A 16,417-nucleotide genomic window follows, 5' to 3' on the forward strand; every position below is an offset into this window, starting at 1 on the left:
CTGTGTTTCGTGGTTTGGTGATTAACTATATGGCAGGGAAACGAAAGAAGGAAAGGGCTGAGCGTAATAAATTATTGGATGACCTGGTAAGAAGTGAGGCTATGTTACAGCGGGACCCAAGCAATATAGGATTTAAAATGAATTTGAAAGTAGCACGACACCAAATTAATTTATTAGATCAACAGGATTTGGAGAAAAAAATAAGATGGATGAAGCAAAGATACTTCGAAAGGGCAAATAAACAAGGGAGGTGGCTCACTTACCGTCTAAATAAAGAAAAGGAAAAGAACAGAATTCATAATTTGAGAGATGGGAAAGGCAATTGGATTACAGGGGAAGAAGGGAAGAAAGTAATTGCACAGGAATTTTATACTAATTTATATTGTAAGGAAGATAAGTCTGAGCAGGAAATAAAGAAATACTTAGAGGAATCAGACATACCCAAAATACCAGACTTATCTAGGGAAGTATTGGATGAAGAAATTACGGATGGGGAAATTGAAAGGGTCATGGGAAAACAAAAGACAGGGAAAACTCCCGGTACAGATGGCCTACCGATTGAATATTACAAAGCACTTTGGGAAACATTAGGTACGCATATGACTGAACTATTTAATGGGGTAATTCGGGAGGGACAGACCCCGAAATCATGGACAGAAGCACTAATAACTCTTTTGCCAAAGGACAATAGTGACCTATCTCAGATTCAGAATTATAGGCCCATTTCGCTTCTTAACACGGATTATAAATTATTTGCAGAGAGACTCAAAGGGTTTCTTAACCAATTTATACATGAAGACCAAAATGGTTTCTTACCAGGCAGACAGATTAGAGATAACGTAAGAATAGTCATGAATGTTTTGGAATATTACGAAACCCATACTGATAAACAATTGGCCCTGGTATTCATGGATGCACATAAGGCCTTTGATCGTGTGAATTGGAGTTTTTTAATAAGTTTACTGCAACATATGCAATTTGGAGAAAGATTTATCCGGGCAATCCGTGCAATTTATTCGAAGCAGACTGCTAAAATTTCAATTAATGGTGATGTATCCAATCAAATTGATATTGAGAAAGGAACTAGACAAGGGTGTCCGCTTTCCCCGTTGCTATTTATTCTGTCATTAGAACCCTTATTGAGGGAAATTAGACGTAATATGGGGATAAAAGGTCTTTATATCCAAAATCAACAATATAAGGTGCAGGCTTACGCTGATGACTTAGTATTTATATTAGAAGATCCGTTGATATCAGGACCGTGTCTGACCCAGGAAATAGAAAAATATGGTAAGGTGGCGGGATTAAAAGTCAATAGGGAAAAAACTAAAATTATTGCCAAAAATTTAACAGTAAAGCAAGGGAAAGAATTAGAAGTGAATTTGGGATTCCAAATTGTAAACAAACTAAAATACCTAGGCATTATTATATCAGCCAAATGCTCCACGATCAAAGAAGACAACTATTTGAATCTTCTCAAGAGAACAGGTCAGGATCTAGAGAAATGGGAGAGCATGCAGATATCACTACTAGGTAGAATAGCAATTATAAAAACTTATATACTTCCGAAATGGATATACCTATTCTACACAGCACCAGTTAGACTGGATAACAATTTTTTTAAAAAATTAAATTCTTATGTCCTTAAATTCATTTGGCAAAATAAAAAACCCAGAATTAAACTTAAAATGCTTCAAGAACTTAAAGAAAGAGGAGGATTTGGTGTTCCAAAATGGGAATACTACTATCAGGCTGCAAATTTAGTCTGGATTAGGGATTGGATATTGCTGAGAAGAAGGAGGTTGTTGATTTTGGAAGGTGAGGGGTTACATCAAGGATGGCATTATTTTCTTTGGCAAAATAAAATCCCAAAGCACAGGTGTCTTGCAGGACATTATGTGAGGAATATTCTAATTGAGTCGTGGAGGAAAATTAAGGGTAAATTCTACTTTTCAGTCCCCTCCTGGCTGGTCCCACTCGAAGCTATAACGTATAGGCCTCTATATAACAAAGAAAATCACCTCTCTTACCGGGAACTTTTGGACCCCCATGGCAGTCTGAAAACAAGAAATGAGTTGGAGTTGCAGGGAAGACAACTGGATTGGTGGGCTTATGCCCAAATTTGCTCGAAATTTAAAAAAGATAGGGAACAAGTTGGTATTAATTTGAATCAGCATGATCTGGACAATATCATTCTAGGAAAAGAGGATAAAATGTTATCAAGGATATATAAACTTCTAATAGACTATTGGATAGGGGATGAAATAGTTAAAGACTCTATGATTGCCTGGGGGAGAAATATTGGTTATCCAATTGATTTGACCAAATGGGAAGAAATCTGGCTCAAACATATGAAACTCCTGTGGGCAACATCATATAAAGAAAATGTGTACAAGATGCTGTATAGATGGCACCTTCCACCTGCCCGTCTTTCTAAAATGTATTCAAATCTCTCATCAAACTGTTAGAAGTGCGGGGAGATCGGCACCTATTTCCACATGTGGTGGACCTGTCCCAGGACGAGGGAATTCTGGAAAACCATACAGGCATGGATTATGGAAATCACAGGTTATAACCTAATTCTGAAACCAGAGTACTATCTACTGAACATTAGGCCAGATAATATAGGCACAAATATATGGTGTCTGTATGTATTTATCACCACCTCAGCAAGAATATGTTTCGCCCAACATTGGAAGGGGAATAACCTGCCGGCTGAAGATTTGATTCTGGAGAAAATTTTGGATTATGTGGAAGCCGACAGACTGACTAAAGCATTGCGAGATCAAAAGGACTCCGTATATTTCCAATGTTGGGACAAATGGTATGTTTGGTTGAACAACAGACACCCAAAAAGTCAAGTATAACCAGGACTATGTTTAATATTTGTTAAATTTGACTGAAGCCTACATACCGTAGAAAGCGTAAATATCATGTAAAGTTTCTGTCGCGATCATTTGTTTGACTATTTCTTTTTTGTTTGATGTACTGTTTTAAATAAATAAAAATTAAAAAAAAAACAGCAAGAAAAATTCTATAAGTTTTTGTTTTTGCATACCAAAATAATACAATGGGATTATAAATTGTGTATATTAATGGGTGATTGGACCCCCATGGCAGTCTGAAAACAAGAAATGAGTTGGAGTTGCAGGGAAGACAACTGGATTGGTGGGCTTATGCCCAAATTTGCTCGAAATTTAAAAAAGATAGGGAACAAGTTGGTATTAATTTGAATCAGCATGATCTGGACAATATAAGTTTTTGTTTTTGCATACCAAAATAATACAATGGGATTATAAATTGTGTATATTAATGGGTGATTGGAATGGAGTACTGGACACTCAAAAGGACAAAAAAGGATTACTTCAAAATATCCAAAAACGTGCAAGACTGCCCAAATCTTTTTTTGACATGATGGATGATATGGAGTTGAGAGATATTTGGCGAGAACGACATCCAGAAGAAAAGGATTTCTGACAGACATCAATCCCTTTCCAGGATTGATTTCATATTGATTACTAATGATTTCTTTTCTAGGGTAAAGAAGACGAAGATATGCTCAAGAATTTTATTTGATCATAGTCCGGTGTGGATGGAATTAGAGCAGGAAAAGGGACCTAGAAGGTCTTGGAGGTTAATGAAAATTTGTTTAGATATGAGGAAAATGTGAAAGAATGTAAAAAACAAATGAAAGAATTTTTTGTTATGAATATGAACAAAGGTACAACTATGGAAATGGTCTGGGATGCAAGTAAAGCATATATGAGAGGAACCTTAATACATTTGAATAATAAATATAGACATAGACAAGAAAAAAATGGGGATCCTAAAAAGTTGGCTTGTATGTATCCGAATTTGCAATCTAAGTGTTGGAGATGTGATTGTGACGATGCTACTTATTATCATATATGGTGGACTTGTAAAAAAGTTAAAGCATTTTGGATTAAAATATGGTGGATTATCCAAAATATTCTTAAAAAGAAGATAAAGTTTACTCCACAATTGTTTTTGTTGGGTATAATCACAGATTGTACGGTTATAGAGACTAAATTGATTTTAAATTTAATAACTGCAGCTAGACTTTTGGTGGTGCAATACTGGAAGAAGGAAGAATTGCCTACTATTGAAGAATGGACATTAAAAGTGGCAAATTTGGCAGAAATGGTGAAAATTTCAGCATACTTGAAAGATCATTCACAAGAAAAATATATATGAGAATGGAGAAGATGGATTGGTTACATTCAAAACAAATATCGAACTAAAAAGTATCGAATAGCTTATGAATGAATAGAAAAGTTAAGAGTATGTATATTTAGTTAAGTAAAAGGCAAGTTAAAGTGTCGAGGGGGGGATAGGAATCTGTAGTTAGTTAGCTTAGCTTAGCATATGATTGTTAATTGTTTTACCCTGTATTTTGTTCTGGGAAGTCTGGGGGGGGTGGGGGGGAAGGAAGAGAGGGGGGAGAAGGGGAAATATTTCAATTTTTTTTCTTTTTTGTAAAATTTTTCAATAAAAAAAACAACAACTGGGTGGGCATTGCCAACTCCATATCACTCCCACCCAGATTTTTGTTTTTTTTAAAAAAAATTGATTTATATCCTGCCCTTCTCTGGAGACTGGAGACTTCTCTGGAGCAATAGCCTTCATACTTTTGTATATTTATACAAAGTCAGCTTATTGCCCCCACAAACTGGGTCCTCAATTTACCTACCTTAGAAAGGATGGAAGGCTGAGTCAACCTTGAGCCTGGCGAGATTCGAACTTACAGTAATTGCAGACAGCTGGTGTTAATCACAATGCTATCAGTCTGCTGAGCCACCAGGCAAGGTTTTGTGGCTCCCAGTATTTTCTTTTAAACAGGTAACTCTGTGTGTCTCTTTCATCTCTCTTTCTCTCCATCTCTTTCTCCCCTCTCTCTTTCTCTCCTTTCTCTTTCTCTCCATCTCTCTTTCTCCCCCCTCTTTCTCTCCTTCATCTCTTTCTCTCCATCTCTTTCTCCTCCCTCTTTTCTCTCCATCTTTCTTTCTCCTCTCCCACCCCAGTAGCAGTGGCAATGGCAGCAGCAGCATACCTACCACACCATTGGGTTGCCCCTCGGCTTGGAAGTGGCACCTTAAGCCTGTGCCCCACTGCGCATGCGCCCACCTGGCTGTGCCTGCAGCCAGCTCTGGTTGCTCTTACTAAGCTTTGCAATGGGGCAGATGGTGCCCCTCCTCTTCCTGGAGTCCATTATGATGCGGAGCATCGGCTGCAGCCTGGGCAGCCAGTGTTCCGGGTGGAGAAAAGTTGCGCGTCTCACCCAGCGACTGGATGGGGTAGGATAGGCTGGTGCCACACAGGTGGAAGGTGGCCGCAGGACAGTCCTGCTGGGTCAGTGGCAGGCCGAGATGCTTGGATGGGGTAGCCAGCAGCTGCCAGCCCCTGGCTACCCGATCCAAGCACCTTGTTAGCCACGCGGCTGCTGACTGCAGCCTATCCCCATCCAAGTGGAGGTGAGGTGATAGAGGGGGATTGATGAATAGCCAGCTGGTCTCCCCCTTGGATTCACTCCCCCCCCCATGTGAAACAGCCTTCCCCTGTTACTACCCGGACTCTCTGTTTGTGGTCGGATCATTTTTCCATCACCTCTGACTCTGGGACTTTACTACCCACCCTCTTTGAACTTAGTGTCGTTTGATCTCTATCTCCTCGTTGCTGCTGTTTGTTTCAGCCCTGCCTCCCGATTACTGCCTTCTGGCCTGGGCGTGGGGGAAGGGAGATTGCAGGTTTGGAAGGAGAAACTGAGAGTCCTGGACAATGGCTGCTGCTCCATCTACAGGAAAAGAGTTGAACTCTGCTGGCCTTATGTCATCCAGCCACTGTGAGAGAATGGCTGTGGCCATTTACTTGCACTGCAGCTATTTGACCTGGACACCCCATCGCTGTGAGAGAGTGAGAGGCTCCAGTTTTGCCCAGATCCAACCGTATTGCTATCTCGTACCTCTAGGACCATCGCTGACACCCAGAGTTACTCTCCCTTACCTCGTCATACTTATATGGCTTACACCTCGGTGGATCTGCTCACGCTGCGAGATGCTCCCCTCTCGCAGAGATGGCCTTCCACTTTATCAAAGGCCTTGTCACTGCGTTATTTTATTTACCAGCTGAGCTCATTATTTCTGGACTGTCAGACTCTCCGTAGCTTTGCCAACTTCTTATCAGTAAGCTACGTGTTTCCGTATCCACCCACATTCCTTCACTTGCTCTCACACTTTTTTCCTTTGTTCTCTTGCCAAGGTCCGGCTGACATAGCCGGCAAGAATTACTTTCAAAAATGTAACAATTAACTTTTCTTAGTTAGTGAGGTGTTTTATTTTCTTTATAACAAATAAATGAGTTTTATTAGAAACCTTTCCTCGCGTTTCTTTTCGGAATATTGCAAACAAGGATAAGCCTCGATTCATCTACTCTAAACCAGGGTAATTAGTCCCAGAGCCAAACATGGGATTAATAAATGCCCTGACATTCTGGTAGCACGAGGATGGTCTGATTTATGGCTTTTTCCTTGTTTTTGTTACTTCTGATAAGAGCGCATAGGCAATTAATTTTTAGCTACTGAGGTACGCTAATTATATTGCTGAGATGCTGAAACAGAAGTAAAACAAATACAAAATGTATTTTGCTGAGAAGGTGGCAGAAAGGAGATTTCCAGATTTCCAGCCCCTTACTACAGCCACACGCCTGGAACAAGAAAAAGCCGTGGGAACAGAAATGGAGACAGATAAGACAGAAGCTGTTTTTGAAGATGATGATTTACGACTGAGGTCAGTAACATTTTCTTCTGGTCTTCCAAGCTCTAAAAAAGTCTCCCCAGAACCTTCTGAATTTGTAACGCTCGATGCAAGGCCAAAGCACACTGCTGTGCAAAATTCCTCCCACACAGAGAGAGAAACAATTCATTACTCTTCTCAAAGCCCTGAGCTCACCCAGCGTGAGATGGCTATGAAAGCCTATCGTGACCGTATAAAACTTTATGAACAGCAGCTATCCCAGGCAAAAATGGCTATATCTATGCTTGAGCAAGATATGGGAGATAACTTAAATTTTTCAAAAAGCGCCATATTTTCTTCTTGCTCAGAGCCAAAGACACTCCCCCTGCTGGATTCTGTGTCAGGCCAATTAAGACAGAGGGCACTGCATACGTCACATGAAAGTCTCCCTGATCAAGTTACACATGTCTTACATAACCACTCCTACTCTAAAGCATACAATGCCCCGTATGCAAAGCTGCCCGAAGCTAAAGGTGCAGCACCATCTGCTGGCAAAAGTAATTTACTACAGGAAGCTGAAATGCCACAAGTGTTTCCACAGGCTCAAACTCCAACACCCCCTGGTGGTGATGGTGTCCTTTTAGATGGAACACAGCAAAGGCAAATGACTGCATCTCCAGCAGGTCATGCCAATATTGCAGCTCAAGCACAAATGGCAACTGGAATACAGCAGATTCCAGTGCATCAGCCACAGCAGCTACAAATGCCTGCATATGTGCCCCAGCCACAAGTGCGAAGAGGGCCACCTCCTGGCCCACCTCCAATGGCACAACCAAGACCATTTTTAGGTCCACAACAGGCACAGCAAATACCACAGGCATTTCTGCCAGCACAGCCAGCGTACCAAGTGCAGGCTCCTTACCAGGCATTTTCTGTGTCTCCACTAACTGGTGAGTCAAAACTATAAATGTCAGGACACAATTACAAAGCCTGGGTCAGTGAGATTACACTATTGCTTCTTAGAGAAGGCACGCACTGTATGGTATTTAACCCACCTGCTCCACCTTGGACTTATGCAATAAGAGATTTAGAGATAAGGGCTCGCACAACATTATTGATGTCCATGGATACTGAACTGCAGGTCACTTTTCCACCAAATACAACAGCCGGACAAATTTGGGCTGAATTGGAAAATTGCTACAGGCCTATCTCAATTGAATCTTCATGTTTACTCATGTCTGAACTCCATGGTTCGAGATTGAAACCTGGTGAACAAATTGGAGGACATTTGACCAAACTGAAAGGTCTGAGAACAGAATTGAGAGAAAGAGGCCATAACATTGAAGATATTCAAATGATCAGCATCATTATTAACTCTTTGAATTATGAATGGAAAGATGCTGTTACAAAAATTAACCAAGTCCCAATTGCTCAACGCACAGTGGACAATGTCTGTAGACTTTTAATTGAAGAAGAGGCATTCATGTTGGCCACGCCACACTTGAGAGGACCACCCGCATCAAGAGCTCCAGCTAGGCGCCCCTTCCGAGGAAGGACCTACGCTCCAAGGATGCCAAGATGCTACACCTGCAATCGTGTGGGACATGCCACCCGGGATTGTCCCCAACGAGTTCCAGCTCCCGTCACGTACCAGCCCAGAGGAACAGATTCCAGAGGCAGAGGCAGAGGCAGAAGACAAGGTCGTCGTGGTCCCCGGCGTGATCCACAAACTCCACTCGCCACACTGGCTTTAACCAATGATCCACAACCTCAACCAGAGTACGACAGACGACTCCTGTGGACTTTGGACAGTGGTGCAGCATTGCATGTCACCTACAGAAAGGAACTTTTCACAGAGATGCACGAGCCTGAACCTGAATTACGTGAACTTTATTCTTTCTCCAATCATCCTTGTCAGGTCAAAGGAAAAGGAACTGTTTATGTTGAAGAGCTCGATGCATTCATTCCTGATGTTTATTACATACCAACAGCAACCAGTAATTTGCTTAGTCAGTGTCACTTGTCTAGAATGTTAAAGTTCCAAGTTCACCACCTTGAAAAAGCAAGTTACATAGTTAAAGATGGAGATATTGTTGCTGAAACCATATTAATTGGTGGTGTTTATTACTTAAAGCCAAAGCCTAAAACACAAACACAGGCAAGTATGCAAACTCCAAAAAGGCAGAGCACAGGCCCAGAGAGAGATGCTCCAGTGAGAGATCCTGTTGCTACCCCTAAGGCTCCTAAAGCCAACAAAAATAGAATTGGTAAACAGGTTGCTCAGAGCAAGCCTGAGGTTCCGCATAAAAATGTTAATGTTGAGAATTCACTAACTGGTAAACCTTTGCATTCCAGGTGTATCCATAAATGGCATAGAAGATTGGGGCATGCCAGTTTCCGTGTTCTTAGGAAGATGCCGGAGTTCGCAAAAGGTTTGGATCTAAAGGGGTGTAAGGTGTTTTTGGATTGTGCTGTATGCAAGAAGGCCAGATCCAAAGCAGCAGCCATTCCCAAACGTGCTACACGCCTCTCAACACGCATTTTTGATCTGGTTCACATTGACATAGTTGGTCCATTTCCGCCATCATTTGGTGGTAGAAAATATTTTCTAACAATTGTTGATAATTACTCTAGATATGGATATGTATATCCTATGAAAGAAAAATCAGAGACCTTTCAGATCTTTAAAGACTTTGCAACCCTTGTTTCTACCCAACACCAAGTTCGCATCGCCAGAATCCAGAGTGATCGTGGTGCCGAGTTCATGTCTCTGTGTTTCCAGGACTGGATGCGTAAGAATGGAATTCTTCATCAGACTTCGCCCCCTGACACATCGACTCACAACGGAGAGGTACTGCAAACCATGATGCGTTGTCTCCTAGAAGACGCCAACCTTGATATGATATACTGGGGTGAAGCTATCAAGTATGCAAATTACATTGTCAATCGTACTTGGAGCAGTGTAACAAATCAGATTCCTTTCTTCATGTTGTATGGCTACAAGCCTGATCTTAAAAACATTCATATTTTGGGTTCATATGCTATGGTGAACATTCCCTTAGCTCAAAGAAGAAAAGGAGGTCCAACAGCAAAGAGACTGAGATTTATGGGTATTGATGATAACTCAAAATGGAGCAAATTTATTGACTCTAAACATGCAATTGTGATTTCTCAATCTGCTAATTTTGAAGAAGATATTGACTGGTCCAGGATTCATTCCAATGATCCTGGAGTTTATTTTCCCAGAGATGATACTGCTGATGCTACGCAGATTGATGATCAAGATTCCACTGATTCTTCTCAACCCGATGTTCCGTCTTCGCAAGCCGCAGATGCTGACGCTAGCGACGAAAGTGAGGACGAGGATGAAGCAGAAGAAGACTGGACAGTTGTTCCGAGACGTTCCAAGAGGGCCACAAAAGGAATCCCTCCACAATGATATTCTTGGCAACTGACAAAAGCACCCTTGCCTTTGATTTGCAATGTTACACTTCCACCTGATAATTTCAGACAAATCAAGCAGCTCCCTGATTCAGAGCAAGACAAATGGTATGATGCAATGCAGGTTGAAATGGACAGTCTAAAGAAACTTAAAGTATTTACACCTGCAAAACCTCCAGCAAACAAAAAGGTCATTGGCACTCGATGGGTCTACAGAATCAAAAAGAAACCAAATGGTGAGTCACTGTACAAGGCCAGACTTGTAGCTCAGGGTTTCGCTCAATGTTATCCTGAGGACTACACAAATACTTACTCACCGACAGTCAGAACTGAGAGTGTAAAAATTGCTTTAGCAACTGCAACTATCCTTGGTTTAGAAGTTTTCCAGTTTGATGTTGACACGGCTTATCTACATGCAGACCTAGATGAAGAGATCTATGTGAGAAGTCCTCCAGGATTCCGACAGCAAGAAGGGGATACCTGGTTCCTAAACAAAAGTCTCTATGGTCTGAAACAATCTGGTTTAATGTGGTATTTATGTCTTACTGACAAACTAAATACAATGGGCTTTATTAAGTCCGAAACTGATGAGTGCGTGTTCACAAAAAGATCTAACAATGCATACGAGATAGTTCTTGTTTATGTTGATGATATTGTTTATATTGGTCCAAATAAGCAAATGAGTGAAATTTTTGCCAAAGCTTTGCAGAGATACTTCACATTGAAATCATTAGGTCATATTAGCACTTATTTAGGTGTTCAGATTGAAAAGACACAGAAGGGGTTTAGTCTTTCACAAGAAGATAAAATTGAACAAATTTTGCATCATTGCAACATGAAAGATGCTAACACAACAAAGACACCCATGCAAACAGATTTTCATAACTTGACACAAGAAGAAAGTCCTGAATTCGAGGATCAAACACTTTATCGTTCAGTCATTGGGTCACTATTGTACATTAGTAGTTGGACCAGACCCGACATTGCACTTAGTGTTAATCTCTTATCACGACACGTAGGTAAGGCAAAACAGTTTCACTGGACATGTATTAAGAAATTATTGAGATACCTAAAATACACTAAACACATGAAGTTATTGTTAGAACCAACACACACACATGCAGAATTATGTTGTTATGCAGATTCTGATTGGGCAAGTGATAAGAAATCACGTAAAAGTACTTCAGGTTATATGATGTTCTTAAATGGATGTCCTGTTTATTGGCAAGTACATACCAGTACCAAGTACCAGCTGAGCTCATTATTTCTGGACTGTCAGACTCTCCGTAGCTTTGCCAACTTCTTATCAGTAAGCTACGTGTTTCCGTATCCACCCACATTCCTTCACTTGCTCTCACACTTTTTTCCTTTGTTCTCTTGCCAAGGTCCGGCTGACATAGCCGGCAAGAATTACTTTCAAAAATGTAACAATTAACTTTTCTTAGTTAGTGAGGTGTTTTATTTTCTTTATAACAAATAAATGAGTTTTATTAGAAACCTTTCCTCGCGTTTCTTTTCGGAATATTGCAAACAAGGATAAGCCTCGATTCATCTACTCTAAACCAGGGTAATTAGTCCCAGAGCCAAACATGGGATTAATAAATGCCCTGATAGGCCTACCTTAAGAACAGATTTTGGAGCCCCGAGAGGTGGCATGTTTTAAAGCGGGGATTGAGGGGTTTTTTTAATTAGGGCTTTTAATAATTTTTTAAGGGGAATTGGGAGGGCGACCAAGGAGGATGAGGGGGTAATCCACCAAGGTCGGGGATGAGCCTGGCACGGGGTAATGGTTTGGAGGGTGCAGGATGAGGGATTGGGGAGGGGAAGGTGGGCTATCTTAATGAGGGATGTACCATCAGCACGGTGGATGGGAGGGGCAGATATGGCGGGAGCAGTGGACCATATCATGTCGGGGGTGCGCACTCACTACTTGAGAGCAATTGCATGCCCCGGTCCCCATGGCTCCTCTCGGATACTAGGTGGCACAGTTACTCAGGAGCTGGGCCTCCGGCTGATGCTGTGCAATGCCAGGTCCGTGGTAAATAAGCCCCCCCCCATTTACGATTTTATTCAAGAGGGGGGAGCGGACCTGGCGGGTATTATGGAGACCTGGTTGGGCCCGGAGGGAGGGGTCCCTCTGGTTGAGATGTGCCCACCAGGCTTCAGAGCATTCCATCAGCCGAGGGCCCTGGGGAGGGGTGGGGGATGGTGGCGGTTATTATTAAAGAAGGTCTTGATCCGAGGGAGACCACTGTATCACAGATTGCCGGATGTGAGTCCCTCTTTGTGAGATGGGGTCATGGGGTTCAGATGGGCTTGCTGCTTACGTACCTGGCTCCCTGCCATGTGGCAACGGCCCTGCCCAAGCTACTCGATGTGATAGCCACGGTGGCAGTTGATACACCCAGGCTTATGGTCATGGGTGATTTCAACTTGCCGTCCGTCGGTGAAACGTTGGAGATGGCTTGGGAGTTCATGGCTTCCGTGACGGCCATGGACCTGACCCAGTTAGTTCATGGCCCCACTCACAGGGGGGGACACACTCTGGACTTGATTCTTGTCTCTGGCCAGTGGTTGAGTGGTCTTATTATAGGGGATATAGACATGGAACCCTTGTCATGGTCAGATCACTCACTCCTTCGTCTGGACCTTTGAACCGCTACACCCCACCACAGGGAGGCGGAACCAATTAGGTGGGTCCGCCTCAGGCACCTGATGGATCCTGATAGGTTCCAGATGGAGCTTGGGCCATTTCCTGAAGATCTGGCACACATTTCGGCCAAGGACCTGGTGGCTGCCTGGGATCTGGCGGCTGGTGGAGCCTTGGATCGAGTCGTGCCTTTGCGGCCTCTGACCCGGTGTCGATCCCTCGCAGCTCCTTGGTTCACCGAGGAGCTGAGGGAGATGAAACACTGGAAAAGATGCCTAGAGAGCGGTTGGAGGGCCAGTCTCACTGAATCTGACCGAACACTGGTAAGGGCGCATATTAAGACCTACTTAGTGGTGATAAAAGCGGCAAAGTTTAATTACTTTTCTGCTCTTATTGCATTATCAGAGAATCATCTGGCCGCCCTGTTCAGGGTGAAGGCAGGGCCAAGGATTTCGGACAATATCTGTATGACAAAATCGCTCAGATCTGGGGGGATTTGGACTCTGACTGGGCAGATTCGGGCAGGGTGGCGAAGAATAGTCTTGAGAACGTTATCTGGGAAGAGTTTGACTCTGTGACCCCTGATGACGTGGACAGGATTCTGGGAAGACTTAGTGCGGCCACATGTTTACTGGATCCATGTCCCTCCTGGTTAGTACTGGCTTCCCGGGAGGTTACACGAGGCTGGCTCCAGGAAATTATTAACGCTTCATTGAGTGAGGGTTACTTCCCCACAGCCTTGAAAGAGGCGGTGGTGAGGCCTCTCCTCAAGAAGCCTTCCCTGGACCCGGCAGTATTAGCCAACTATCGTCCTGTCTCCAACCTTCGCTTTGTGGCGAAGGTTGTCGAGAGTGTGGTCGCACAACAGTTTCCGCAGTACCTGGAGGAAACGTTTTATCTAGATCCGTTCCAGTTGGGTTTCAGGCCCGGGCACAGCACGGAAATGGCATTGGTCACGTTGGTAGATGATCTCTGGAAGGCTTGGGACAGGGGTTGCTCCTCTGTTCTGGCCCTGTTAGACCTCTCAGCAGCTTTTGATACCATCAACCATGGTATCATGCTGCACTGGTTGGAAGAGTTGGGGATGGGGGGCACCGTGTTACAGTGGTTCTCCTCCTTTCTCTCAGACCGGTCGCAGTTTGTGTTGGCAGGGGGGCAGAGGTCGACCTCGAGGCCTCTTATATATGGAGTGCCTCAGGGGTCGGTCCTCTTGCCCCTTCTGTTCAACATTTATGTGAAGCTGCTGGGCGAGATCATCCGTGGCTTTGGGGTGAAGTACCATCAGTACGCTGATGACACCCAACTGTACATCTCCATCCCAGGCCACCCCAATTTATTTATTTATTTATTTATTTGTTTAAATTTCTATACCGCCCTTCTCCAAATAGGACTCAGGGCGGTGCACAGCCTAAGTAAAAACAAAACATACAAAATTTAAAAAACAGTATTAAAATAATTAGATATTCTGGCCGTAAATTAAAACAACCCAATTTAAAACCAATTTAAAATTTAGCTCAAGCCAGCCCAGCTAGTTGAAATAAATAAGTTTTCAGGGCCCGACGAAAAATCCGGAGGTCTGTTATTATACGTAACTCCGGGGGAAGGTTATTCCAGAGGGTGGGCGCCGTCACAGAGAAGGCTCTCCCCCTGGGGGTCGCCAGCCGACATTGTCTGGCGGACGGCACCCTGAGGAGGCCCACTCTGTGCGAGCGTACTGGCCGGTGGGAGGCTATTGGTGGCAGTAGGCGGTCTCGTAAGTACCCCGGCCCTAAGCCATGGAGCGCTTTAAAGGTGGTCACCAACACCTTGAAGCGCACCCGGAAGACTACCGGGAGCCAGTGCAGCTCGCGCAGGAGAGGTGTCACATGGGAGCGCCTCGTCGCCCCCATAATCCCCCGCGCGGCTGCATTCTGGACCAGCTGGAGCCTCCGGGTGCACCCCAGGGGGAGCCCCATGTAGAGAGCGTTGCAGTAGTCCAGGCGGGAAATGACTAGTGCCTGAGTGACTGTGCGTAGAGAGTCCCGATCTAGAAAGGGGCGCAACTGGCGTATCAGGCGAACCTGATAAAAAGCCCCCCTGGCCACGGCCGTCAAATGGTCTTCTAAAGACAGCCGTGCGTCCAGGAGATGATGCCCTTGAAGTGATGTCCTGGTGTCTGGAGGCTGTGCGGATCTGGATGGGGAGACACAGGCTCAAGCTCAACCCTTCCAAGACTGAGTGGCTGTGGTTCCCGGCATCCCAATATAGTCAGTTGACTCCATCACTGACTATTGGGGGCGAGTCTTTGGCCCCCTTGGAGAGGGCTCGCAATCTGGGAGTCCTCCTGGATACGCAGCTGTCCTTGGAGGAACATCTGACAGCTGTTGCCAGGGGAACTTTTGGTCAAGTTTGCTTGATCTGCCAGTTGCGGCCCTTTCTTGATCGGGATTCCCTGTGCACAGTCACTCATGCCCTTGTCACCTCTCGCCTGGACTACTGCAACACTCTCTACATGGGGCTCCCTTTGAAGAGCACCCGGAGGCTCCAACTGGTCCAGAATGCGGCCGCGCGAGTAGTCACAGGAGCCGTATGGCGCTCCCATATAACACCTCTCCTGCATGAGCTGCACTGGCTCCCAGTGGTCTTCTGGGTGCGCTTCAAGGTGTTGGTTATCACCTTTAAAACGCTCTATGGCATAGGACCTAGTTATCTTCGAGACCACCTGCTGCTACCGACAGCCTCCCATTGACCTGTGTGCTCCCACAGAGAGGGCCTCCTTGGGGTGCCATCAGCCAAACAATGTAGACTGGTGACCCCCAATGGGAGGGCCTTCTCTGTGGGAGCACCTACCCTCTGGAATCAGCTGCCCCCAGAGATAAGGAGAATCCAAGACCTCGGTGCCTTCCGCTGTGCCCTTAAAACCTTCTTTTTCCAGCAAGCCAGGCTGGCCTAACACTTTTAAAAATGTTTTTAATTGTTTGTTATTGTTTTTAATCATGGGGCCAAATTTATATATATCTTTTTAATTGTATTTTAATGTTTGTAGTTTATGCTTTTACTTGGCTGTTCACCGCCCTGAGTCCTCAGGGAGAAGGGTGGTATACAAATTTAAAAATAAATAAGTGCCTCACTGGCTACCCGATCCAAGCGCCTTGCTAGCCACGTGGCTGCTCACCACAGCCTACCCCCATCCAAGCACCTCGCTAGTGGTGGTGGCCACATGGTCACTAGCCTCATGGCCACCACCCACTAGTGAGGTGCTCAGATGGGGGTAGGCATGGCTGGCAGCTGGATGGATGCAGGTTGACCACCTTTCCCAGCTCCGCTTCCCCGAGGGCAGCACTCGGCTGTACTTGCCTGGACAACCGCTGGAGCGGTTGGGGATGGTCTGAGGTAGGCGTTCGGGAACAGAGTGGGAGGCCACCGCGGGCAAAGTTAGGAAAGCAGGCTGGGCCATGTGGTCGAGGAGCCAAAGAATAACTGCAGGCAAGCTATGCAACACTGTGAGTGAGGCCAATAAATAGTGGGGGGCGGGGCGGGGCAACGGGTGGGCGAGCCAGCAACTTAACAAATGGTTTGGTGTACTGCGAGGCCAATA

Source organism: Pantherophis guttatus, chromosome 4, assembly GCF_059756535.1.
Source record: "Pantherophis guttatus breed Tessera chromosome 4, ASM5975653v1, whole genome shotgun sequence".
In the NCBI taxonomy this organism is placed as follows: Eukaryota; Metazoa; Chordata; class Lepidosauria; order Squamata; family Colubridae; genus Pantherophis; species Pantherophis guttatus.